The sequence below is a fragment of the Nicotiana tabacum genome, chromosome 8 (genome assembly GCF_000715075.1).
Source record: "Nicotiana tabacum cultivar K326 chromosome 8, ASM71507v2, whole genome shotgun sequence".
NCBI classification, from domain to species: Eukaryota; Viridiplantae; Streptophyta; class Magnoliopsida; order Solanales; family Solanaceae; genus Nicotiana; species Nicotiana tabacum.
In genome coordinates, this window is record NC_134087.1 from 11,913,653 (window position 1) to 11,924,050 (window position 10,398).

The 10,398-nt window shown below is 36.9% G+C and overlaps 1 long non-coding RNA gene across 1 annotated transcript; it reads right to left on the reverse strand.

The window, feature by feature from the left end:
* Positions 1 to 7,994: 7,994 nt before the first annotated feature.
* Positions 7,995 to 9,732, reverse strand: LOC142162637 (uncharacterized). Its single transcript, XR_012693878.1, has 2 exons — positions 9,197 to 9,732; positions 7,995 to 8,413 (listed from the first exon to the last, which is right to left on the reverse strand). It is a non-coding gene; the product is annotated as an uncharacterized LOC142162637 (long non-coding RNA).
* Between the last annotated feature and the right edge of the window lie 666 nt (positions 9,733 to 10,398).

The following is a 10,398-nucleotide window of genomic DNA, read 5'->3' on the forward strand; positions in this document are numbered from 1 at the left end:
TGGTTGACTTTTGTGTCTATCCTCTTATTTTGTTAATTACACCAAATGACTTCATTATTTGAGCCTTTGTCTCATAACTCACATTGCACAATAGGGTTATAGAAGCTGGGTTACCTCTCAGTTTGGCTTGACTTGCCGTTTGAATTTATTAACTTCTGTGTTCTTCTTGATTGTTAGAATAGAAGCACCATGTAAGTGATCTTTCAGTTTGCTAATAAATTGTGGGAATTGTGTAAAGTACCTGTTTGCATGCGATGAGCATGTCAGCTGTAGTATATAGCATGATAAATGGAATTGAAGACAGCTTTGTACTGATACACTAAAGCATCCAACCTCTGTTTTTCCTAGTTAGTGATAGGAATAGGCTCGTTGGATACTTCAATGAGATGCAAGCCTATCTTACTACTAACTTGTAACAGTAATAACTTAGATACTGGCTTTAAGATATTTCAGGTTCCATATTTGTCCATTTCCTAAAAGGTTTTGTATGACTTCAGTTTAAGTTCTTGATTGTATTATTCTTTTTCTTTCTCACTAAAATTTGGGAAATTTCAGGTCTTAGAGGTTATGTTAGACTAAATTCACTATTAAGGTTTTATTTTTTATGCTATAGAATAGACCAGTGACAGAGAAAAGTTAGTGTGACTAACTGAGTATATTATGTTTCAGCCTACTATTTCCTTAATCACATAATAGGTTTTTGTCTCAATGTATTTACCGCTCAAGGGTGCATCATCACTCCTTTATTCAAGGCGGTCTGTGTAGTCAAAGAATCTGAACAGGGAGCTGGTCTTAGTAACAAGTTCAAAATATATCATAAATTGGAGGATTTACCGAATCCGATGGAGAAGTAAGAGTTGCAGTGGTAGGTTGAGCGGATGGGGTAAAACGAAAAACTGATAGGCAAGTAACAAAATGACTTGTGAAAATGAAATTAAGGTTGGAATGAAGATGATCTTAGCCCTCTTGCTGGACTGCGAAATTGTTTTTTTTCTTTTTTTTTGATGAGGTGATATGTTCCAGCATCAAGAAGGTGTTGCTGGACTGTTAAACTGTTTCTGGTGAGAGAACAAGTATACTTGCAGAGAAGTGCAATGGTAAGAAGAAAAAACCTCCCGCTGCTTATATATCTCTTGGCTTTGACAACCTGAATTATGAGAATTGAACTAATACATAACTTTTCTGGAAATCTAAGTAATTCCTCTTTCACACAGGTACACACATATGTATGTATACAGTACATATACGCATTTGCCTATAGAAGAATTCTTTTTCTTTTTCTTAGTCTTGGTCTCTCCGTGAGTAAACTCTTATGTACTTTTCCAAATACAGGCAGGCCTTCCACTTCGATAGACGTGTTGCTAAGCTGTGCACAATCTGGATATCAGTAAGTTCACTACACTGCCTGCTAGTTATCAACCATTTTTTGCTGTTTTTTCTTCTGTTCATTTGCAAGTTAAGGATTTATCTTTTCAAGTCTTTCCATCCTTCCAATAGTTTTGTGGAAGTATAATTGTGTGCTGTAAATATCTTATGCTCCAGTTATCAAGAAGAGGTAATTAAAAAAATGAAGGAGATTTCCTTTTACAGGTTGCAGGTATTTTAGTATATGATTAGCATTTATCTTCTTAGAAAAAAGAAAAAAATAATTAGCATTTATGAGCCATCACAAATGGAAGCTAAGTAATTTTTAAATATAGGATATGGTTCTGGACAGTTTTGGCAATTTAAAACATGAATTATTAACAAACAAAGGAAGTGCAATATATTAATACTTGTTTTATCTTCGTAGAATGCCTTTATGCCTCTTAGAGAAATGGAGAAGTATGCAAAGATAATGTACGAATGTGTGTAGTATTGTCAATAAGGTAATAGGAAAAACAAATAGATCTTTGCACATAAACATCAAATAACCCTTTGTAAACTAAACTGTTTTGATTGACCTGTTAAGCTATTATGTCACGTACCAATTGTGTTTCTGTGTCCGTGTGTGTGTATTTCGGGAAATATGACCACAACTTTATGACCCAGTGAATATTGAAATAATGTTTTTGAATTATCAGAAGTAACTTGTATAACTTTTAAGATAATGCAAATAAGCACTTTGGATTTCTGATATTCTCTCTTGACATGCTAAGGGGCAGTGGTAATAGGAGGCAAGTTGGGTTATTAAGGATCAGGAACAGAGTAGTAGCCGAGGCAAAAAGAATTTAGGAACTAATGTTGGCGTATGCTAGTTAATCTAGTGTTCACAGTGGTTTCTGCAGGTGGTTGGGGAAGAAGTTGGAGGGTTAGAGGATTCATTCTGATGGAATCTTGTGAAGAAAAGTAAGGCATGTCTGAGTTTGGAGAGAGTCTTGTGTTTTTGCAGTATAAGACAGGAATCTGAGGATAGACTGGGATATTATATATTTATATTTTATTCTTCAAATGGAGTTTAGAAGTTTAGAGTCTATTCTGCAATGATCTCTGCTTCCATTTGGATGTGAAGGTAGCATCTAATGTAAAGGTTATTCCTAAAGGAATTTGAGGCTTGTAGTCGTCACTAATTTGTTCCCTGTGTGGGAGTAGAGGCTTCACCAACTTTGATTGTCTGTTCAGTTTCATGTTCTTTTTGGTTCAGTTCAACATAATTATTTGATTATGTATAGTTATCTTCCCTCTAACCAACCTTCGAAGAGAACAAGAAGAGAGGTGGGCTGGTGGGAGGAAGCAGTTAATGAAAAGAGAAGTCTCTACTCTGTAGGACATATCTGGTTGGCTGCTTCTCTTTGGGAGCAAGAATATGCGGAATCACTTGCGTGATGTGTCCTCCAATACCTATAATTTTTGCTTCTATCTCCAAGAATGGGTTCAACAGAAGTACTTTAAGACACTTCTCTATTCTCTAATTTTCTCCCTTTTATTGATTCAATGGACCTTTGCAGCGTGGGAAGGAACTAGTCAAGCGTTGGACTCAATGCGGTGTCCAATGGGGCAAGTACATGGATATTTATCGGCTATGTAATATCATTAAAAGATATGACAGACACTTGGCACTGACATAATTAGGAAAAGGCATCATTAAATCACATTGCCTACCAATCCATGCTCTCCACATTAATTTAACTCCCCCTCCCCCAGCCAAAAATATAGCAAATAATCTTCTTTACAGCTTTACCTATGCTTGATGAGGGTTGGATTCCTTTTCATGTTCTTCTCAAATTAGATGCCTCTTTTATGGATTAAGTATTTCAATTTACACCTTGCATCCTACATGGAGCAGATGGAGAAAGACAACTGGTTTTGTGATTAAGCATGTTAGTATTTTCCAGACAGTGAGGTGATATCTGCTGATAATCAACGGAATTTCTGGACAAGGTGAAGGTTTGTCCTACGGAGTTATGATGATTATCAAATAGGAGATTGTATTGGTGTCCAACAAGGACATGACCATTGACCACTCTAGAAGTGTCCTTGCTACAAAGTAATTTTTAATCATGGCCAAGATGAATTTTGTGGAATTAGAATTCCGCCTATGTGAGTTGTTGATCCTAAGCCCCGATAATGGAGGTTTGTGGTAGGCTGACAGATTGATGGCTGGTGTAAAATAGTCAATTCTGATGAAGCCTCTGAATAATGGAAATAGAGCGGCTTGATCCTTGGGATTGAATCTGGCTAGGGATTGCCCTCATAAGACTAAAAACTCGTTACGTCGAAAATAGTCGAGGGATGAATGCTTATGCACATAGCTGTTCCCAAATAGTGCGGGCGGGAGTGTAGTTGAGTTCTATAGAAGAGGAAAATATCTGCCACCCCCATATGAGTTATATTTCTGATTGCAATTGTTTCGTAGTAGCAATAGTGCTTTTGAGTGCTTGAGTATACCATACTTATTGTGTGGTTGTTGACATGACATATTTTCGGTATCTCGATTCATAACTTGATGTAGTCTGAATACCACGAGAGAATGCCATACTGTGGGACCTGATTGATAAGTATTTGGCCAAGTTCGTACTGCTCTTTTTTGGTGGGTGAGAAGTTGCAGGCTGTCAATAATGTTGGGCTGAATTTTATCAAATCGCCATTTTGCTAATATAAGCCAATCGAAAAGTAGTTGCTGCAGTCTGTAGTTCGGGATGACACTTGGTCTGGGGATAGTGTTTTTAATAGAAGGAAGCTCAACTTTCCTCCTGATATAGGTTATTCTTGTTCTTCAGTAAGTGATTCAATCTACTTCACAAAATTAGATAAAAGGTTTGCAATTACTTATCGGTCAGAGGGAGGGAGGTATCATGCCATTCCATTTTACTATTCATGTTGCGTTGCTTAAATTTTTTTATATGCGCATCGTTTGCCTTTTTGCATGTAATCTGGAGAAATTCTTGCTGCTATTGCAGCCCAGTGAAAGAGGGCTTTTCAGGAACAACCTTGCTTTTTATAATAAAGCCATCCTTCTACTGTTCCAGCATTGCACAGTCTTACCTTCCCAATTCTAATTTGCTATGATCACTTTAATTTACCTTTCACCAGATATAAAATTCCATGTAAGTATATTATAAAAAACCCACGAAAATTTTCATCAAGTCCTATAGTTAACCCATATTTTCCTTTTTTTCTTAATATGGATATCCCGCATTTTGTTTTTTAACAATCATCTAGCTTGTTCTCTCATCCTACTCATTCAAGAAGGTCCAAGCTAGGCAATGGCACATTGTTTACTTGGTTTGATGTTAAAAAGGTTTGAATTACTCTTCTGTCAGTAAATCTCCAAGTTAAAGGTGGCTTGAGATTTGTTTGGAGCATATCAGCTGGGAGCCCTTTATCTTTTAGCTAGTACTCTTGAATATCTCCAAGTCAATGGTACTTGAACCTTCAACGTTGTAATTAGATTTAATCAGCATTTTTCTCTGATTTACCTCTGACTTATAAGGGAGCACAGCCCATAAGAATATTGCTTTGCATATAAAGGAATCACTTTTTAAGTTGACTGGTGGTTAGACCGACTATGTTATATGGAGCTAAGTGTTGGCCCGTCAATAAGTCTCATGTCCAGAAGATGAAAGTAGCTGAAATGAGAATGTTAGAGAAAGTTGCGGGAATCGAGGCTGCGATGGTTCGGGCATGTGAAGAGGAGAGACATAGATGTCCCGGTCAGGAGGTGTGAGAGGTTGATCATGGCGGGCCTGAGGAAGGGTGGGGGTAGGCCAAAGAAGTATTGGGGAGAGGTGATTAGGCAGGATATGTCATGTAATTGCTTCTCCTTACCGAGGACATGATCCACGATAGGAAAGTGTGGATGTCGAGGATTAAGGTGGTAGGTTGACAAGTAGTTGTGAGTTTCTCCTAGGCTTACCATTAGTACTAGTACTATTCTTGTATTCTCTTATTCATACTCCCTCTGTTCTTTTATGTGAACCTATTTTCTTTTTGGTCCGTTCCGAAAAGAATGAACCCTTTCTAAATTTGGTAACAATTTAGCTTAAAGTAACAACTCTACCATTAATGAGAAGCGTTTATAACCACACAAATACTCTGGGCCCTATTTGGACTTGTTTAGGATCACAAATTCCAAAAGTCTTTATTTTTTTCTTAAACTCCGTGCCCAGTCAAACAGATTCACATAAATTGGAACGGAGGGAGTAGTTCTTTATTACTTGTTGTGTCATTCGCTTGTGTTACCCTATTATATTGTTGTTGCTATTGCTTGTTCCTTTATTTTTTACTGATCCTTGTTCCTTGAGCCGAAGGTCTATCAGAAACAACCTCTCTACCTTTATAGGATAGGGGTAAGGTCTGCGTACGCACTATCCTCCCCAGTCCCCAGACCCCACCTACGGGATTAAACTGGGTTTTTTGTTGTTGAGGTTGAGTATGGCTTGGTTATGTTGGATGGGTAAAGAGAATTAGAGATAAAGTGTAGCACGTAGAGTACCCTTTTCTTCCACCACTACCTGCAAGGAGCACATACAAACTATACCTTATTGGCAACTGGTATCAAGTTTCAACAGCGGAAGGACAGAGCCCACTTTGACGTTTGTTGCGTTGTTGACATCTTTAAAATTATGCAGCAATTATGAATCTTGTGGATCCCTTGTGATGTTGATGAACAGTAATGCTGAATCATATGAATATATATGCTTTATCACTGTCTACAATTTGTTAGTGGGAGCTAAGAGACTGGGAAGGGGGAGGTACAGCGTAAGAATGGTGTTGAAATAGTTTCCTGGATTGCATCCCAAATCTGCTCCATCTTGCCTTTCTGGATCTGGGTTTTGCATGAAAGTCAGAAGTTTGTTAGCATAGGTGATGGTTTACCCTCGATTATCTGCTTTTTTCTCTTGATTGGTTACTTTTATTTTATAAGTCAGCCAAATTTTGATTAAATTAGGTTTTCAAAACTTTTCAGATATAGCTTCGTCCTGGAAAAACATTTCTCGCAAATATTTCCAAAACCCTAAGACTGGCCATATCCAGGTTTTTGAATTATTTGTCTTTTGTAACCCAAACACAATTTTTCCAAGACTTATCCAAAAACATTTTGATCAACAATTTTCCAAAACCTAAACCAAACTCAACATATGCGAAAAAACAACCAACTCAGAGCGATAAACATTTGAATGGAGGAAGCACAATTGGAGCTCTACAGGAATCTGTTTTTGTCAAGTTAGTGCCCTTGTATGCTGCTTGAGCATTTACTTTTTGGTGATCAGCATTCAGCACTGGAGCATGTAGAAAAGCATTACAAATTTATTGGTCCTAAGGATACCTTAATAGCCCATGTTCAATCACCAGGGGAATCTATGTATGGTTTCAATAGTTTCAGGCCTTATCTATTGCGAGATCTTAAGCGATGAATGCTTAGACAGTTCTGGTTAAACTTGTAACCCTTGATTGTTATTACTTTCTTCCTTTGTCACTAGGTTTTCTTATATGACTGAATGATTAGATAATATTACTGTAGTGTCCTGTTTCTCAAAGTATCTACTATCATTTTAGAAATTCACGCGAAATAATACAGACTACATTAAATTACACTTTCCGTGGTATTACGCTGAAACTAAATTACTAATTAATGGAGCTTCACTAGGATATTTAATGGATGAACTCATTGTATCATTATTTGTTGCTAATCCTGAGCTTCTTAACTGTAGAAGCAACTAAAGCCCTGCATGTTTTTTTTGCTGTAGCATCTCTATAGCACTCTCTATGCATTTGGAAACAGAAAGTATTTGGAGTTTTGAAGTTTCCAATGACTTCAGCCCTGTGGTGGATGCTAAAGCTTTCCGATTAATGCATGGTATAGAAGCAGAACCAATGTTTTTTTTTTGTTGTTGCATTCACCTTCAGCCCTCTGGTGGATCCTAAAGCTCTTGGACTGATGCATGGTATAGAAGCCGAATCAACCTGTTATTTTGCATTCATTTTATAGAGGGGTGTGAAAGCATTATGATGATATATGAATGAGATCTTTTTTCTTTTATTCTTTTTCCGTGGTTTGAACTTTGGACATGACAGCATTCAAGTTTATCAGCACTGTGTCACTGGTGGCATGACTACCGCAAGTGATACAGGTTTTGTCAAGGAAAATGAGCTCTTGACAGTTTTTCTTTTCTTTGGTCCTGTTACATAACAGGATTGTGTTAAGATACAGGTTACGCCATTGTTGCACCTATGCTGGCTTCATCAGTGAAGTGGATAGCCATACTCCATACTATATGCAATCAATCTTCCAGTGGTGAATTGAAGCACATCAATGTCTAGGGCTTCATAGTAAAAACTTTGTTATTTATGGTTCATCTAAGGAATAATATGCTAGGCATTAGCATGGAATATGATTTGGTTCTTTTTTCAGATGTCACCTTGTTGATGGGGCTGTTTCGATAACATCGCCTCCAATTTATTGGAACGGTGTCCTGTAGTATATGGTCGCCACAACGGGTATGAGTTAAATCCTTATAGTATTTTTTGTTCTATATCTCAAATTTAAGCAAATAAAGTAAGGAAAACTGAGCTCTTCAAAGTTCTTTTTCTCTATTTAGTGCCGGTTTTTCGTACATCAGGACGATGGTATATTTACAGCTGATACTGTCGCCATGACTGTCCCGATATTTTCATGCTGGCTATAGAGAACATACTTCATATGCTGATATGAACACTACATATACTTTTCAGTGGCATACGTCCCTTCACTCTTCAGATACTCTTATTGATGCAGTGCAGCACATATCATCTTAATGAGCATGATCTGTGGAGAAGGATGATTTAGCACTATGGTTGGGCCATACAAAATTCCTAAATGATAGATGGTGCTTTTGCTTAATGTGCCGAGATGTCAACTCTGACTCCATTCCTCCAAGCATTTCCCACATCACCTGTACATCCGCATACCCGCAGGACTGTATATCACCATGAAGCTTCAATAATCCAGCACCTGAAGGAAACAAAAACCAATATAAAACCATGTAAGTGATCCTTAAAGCTACTGTCTCTATGTTTTCACTCTTCTCATTCACTGTCCAATTTCTTTGTACCAAAGTGCTAAAGTTAAGAGGTTAAAAGTTTCTCTTCGACCCTAGAGCAATGATAATTCATAATATACCAGTACTTCTGGAGATTTGCCTGCAGAAAATGAAGCATATAGGCCGTTGGGGACTAGGGAATATATATATATATATATATATATATATATATATATATATGGGGATCGGGATGCACAATGGTAAGTGCTATGTTTAGGCTATCTGAAATGTTGTCCTATTAAGGAATCAGATACCATGAAGTGGTAGCAGCTTATATTATTAACAAGTTGGCCTGAGTTGGGGGTTTTCTGTGGCTTATACATACTGAATAAAATCACAAGAAAATGACTCCTAATGGAACAAAGAGACATTCTTGGCATATTTTTAATTTGTCAAGTGCGAAAGCTCATAAGTGTCTAACTATTCGCAATATATCAACTTAAACAGACCCTAAGATAGGCTTATATTGTTTGCATATGTTGTCAATTACAGTATTTGTTCCATTAACATAGACTAGAATTTTAGGTCATTTACTATGCCTAACATTTTATCGGCTCGTCCGACTTGTTGCCGTGTGATTTCTGTAAGGCATGGAATATAAGATCTGTTGCACACACTAGCTTTGAGATTTTACTGGTCTTGTTGTTGTTGTTGTTGTTTTGAGGGGGAGGGGGTGGTAGGAAGAGAGGACTAACCATTCTTAGGAGCCTTGACACGGGCTGAAAACACGAACCAAGCACGTCTAACTGGAAAAACCATCTTTTGCCACAAATCTTCCATCTTCAATTTGATCCTCTACTTCTTCTTCTTCTTCAAATTTGAATCAAGGCTGTGAGCTAATAATGACTGGAAGTAAAAGGAAAAGAGAGGTTTTATAGTGCGCTCTTGTCCTTTCCAAGCACTTAGTTTACTTCTGAAAAGTGATGACTAAACGAGTGACTGAAACACTAATAAAGTAATGATATGTTTCCAAACCTGGTGTTTCACAAAAATATAGTACAGATGTTAATGTTTATATGTTTGAAATATCTTACCCTAACTACTCTGTAGAGTATGAGAAACACAATTTCCCCACTTAAGGTTTGTTTTTTACTAAAAGACACGACTTATTCACCGACGGGTGACTGTGCTATTCTGTGTTTTATTGTCAGAGATATTTTCATGCCACGTGGCTCTTGTGCGTTGGACTTTATGTGATTGGTAGCAATTTCACTTGTACTATATTGCTCTGTTGCGTTTGTCTTGGCTTGTTTTGACTTCCTTTGATTATAAAATGTGTCGTTTTTTCAGTGGGAACGAACGAGGTAAATGGCGTCACCTACTAAAATTTGTGTGGTTGGGCGGTTCCACTGTGTGTAAGATTTGTTCCTTCAAAACGAGAGAACATTATCAATTTAACGGCACACAATATTTTCACCACATACAGTAATTTAACTTTAAGAGTAATAAATTTAAGTGAGCATATATAATATTTATATTATTATACTTAATCATGATAAAATTTTAAATATAAAATATGTCTTGTATTAATTTATTTAGTATAAATATCGAGCGTGAACAGAGTGCCTGTGAGGTCAAGCTCTATTCAGACCATAATTCCAATCTGAGAAACAAAAAGGAAAAAGAGACAAAAACCAAGACCAGGACCAAGATATTTGTGTCTTTTGAAGGATATAACTGGAAATAAATGAGGCTACGTTATCATAGGAGCCTTTCCGTGTGTCGGCATGAGTCTCAATCCACGTGGATTATCAATTTTAGGATCTTTTAAAGGAATTTTTACATTCCTATGCCACATAGGCCTTATAACCCTAAATATTTAAAGTTTAATTTAATTACACTTAGTATATTAAATTATTAATTCTATACCATAGTATATTTTAACCTAAAAAGCTAG